At 34.2% G+C, this 1,866-nt stretch overlaps 1 non-coding gene across 1 annotated transcript; it reads left to right on the forward strand.

Annotated features, from left to right (window-relative positions):
- The first annotated feature begins 238 nt into the window (after positions 1-238).
- Positions 239-310, forward strand: TRNAP-AGG. Its single transcript has one exon. It is a non-coding gene; the product is annotated as a tRNA-Pro (tRNA).
- The last annotated feature ends 1,556 nt before the right edge of the window (positions 311-1,866 follow it).

The raw sequence follows: 1,866 nt of genomic DNA on the forward strand, positions 1-1,866 counted from the left end.
AGACGAATAAATCCAACCCAACCCAAACTGATTTGTTTGATTCATTTGTTGGGTTGCAATTTATTTGATAACACTTGCATATTAGAACAATTCAATATTACATACCTTACTTACAAGTAAAATACTAGACCATCAACTTTTTGTTTTATAGTCCAACAACCGCTCAAGAAAATAGATTTTAAACTTGAGAGAAAAAAATATATTGAGTAGGTATTAAAAATGTTGCATTTTTTTTAAAGGGCATTTGGTCTAGTGGTATGATTCTCGCTTAGGGTGCGAGAGGTCCCGAGTTCAATTCTCGGAATGCCCCTATGTTCAATTCATCAAAAGATGAGCCTCAAAGAATGCAATTCAACGAAGTGTAATATTCTTGCTCTAAATATCATTTTATCTTTTTCACTTTCAATAGGCATGCCTATACAAATCGTAACTTTCGATATTTGCTTTACTTGTGTACTCCACTATATGTGTCTCAAATGGAACTATCAAACTAAAGCTGATCTAAAATATAATAATAATAATTGCTCATGGATTTTATTAACAAAGAAAATAAATGAAATAATGATGATAGATTCCATAAAAAATTTAATATATAGTTCATAATAAGGGCATTTGGTCTAGTATGATTCTTTCTTTGGGTGCAAGAGGTCTCGAGTTCGATTCTCGAAATGCCCTTCCAAAAAAGAAAAAAAAGCACAATTTTTGAAAGAAAAATAAATGAAAAGAAATAGAATAGTTGTAAAATAATTATCAATGGGGCCTAACCCAAAGGAATGCGTGGCAATGCACAACTTCAACTAGTATAAATTTCATATATATTGAGGCACGAAAAAGAACTTTCAACTAGTATAAATTTCATATATATTGAGGCACGAAAAATATATAGACTAGCAACTAAGAACTTTCAACTATTATAAATTTCATATATATTGAGGCACGAAAAATATATAGACTAGCAACTAAGAACTTTAGATCTACTATAAACGCATTTGGTCTAGTGGTATGATTATTTTTTTGGGTGTAAAGGCCTCAAGTTCGATTCTCAAAATGCCCCCAACAATACTATATCAAAATGAATTAGGCAAGATAATATGATTTAAAATGTGGTTTTTAAACATTGAACCAAGAAGATGAGAATAGAGAATGAAACATAATCTTGGAAGAATAAAGATCGTTTCGAGCCCGACTTCAAAAAGAGCATTACACAAATTGTTCTATTGTATTCTTTCTAGAAACTTTCCATTATGTTGTCCACTGTCGTCACAATTCTTTTAAGGAAGATGCGCCCAAATAACCGATGAAGAAGTTTCAGAGAGCCATAGGTTCGAATCCTGTCACCTTGATGTGGTATTCTCAGGGGCCGAAGTGCAAAGCCCTATAGCCTATCTGTGGTCAAGAAGGCAGGCGAACCGTGCACACTGAAAAAAAAATGAAGATCTCCTTTTCTATCACACGAATTGTCATTCTTTTGTATTTTGAAACCCCTTACCTTATTAGTCATCAGACAGGTTTTTGGTATAATATATCGAGATAATTATTATGAAAAACCTATTCCACTAGTGTGACTTAGAGACCATTTCTTTGTGGTATCAGTCATGCTATTTGAATAGCCTGAAGTCATCATAGCCTCTCCACCGGTTCAGAAGACTCCTTTGGCATCAATGTGCTCCAATGAAAGAGATTAGACCCTTTTCTGAACCAGAACTGGGCACAAAACACCGAGGTAGAAAGTTGAAAGCGAGCTCTTTTCGCATATACGCAATCTCAAAGCCCAATTATCTCAAGGATTGTCTCCTCGACCCTGGCGAGTATGAGTGCTTGGTAAGAGAGAATGTCGAATGAGAAAGACATTTGATTACGACAACA

This window comes from Cucurbita maxima, unplaced genomic scaffold, assembly GCF_002738345.1.
Source record: "Cucurbita maxima cultivar Rimu unplaced genomic scaffold, Cmax_1.0 Cma_Scf00409, whole genome shotgun sequence".
Classification (NCBI taxonomy): Eukaryota; Viridiplantae; Streptophyta; class Magnoliopsida; order Cucurbitales; family Cucurbitaceae; genus Cucurbita; species Cucurbita maxima.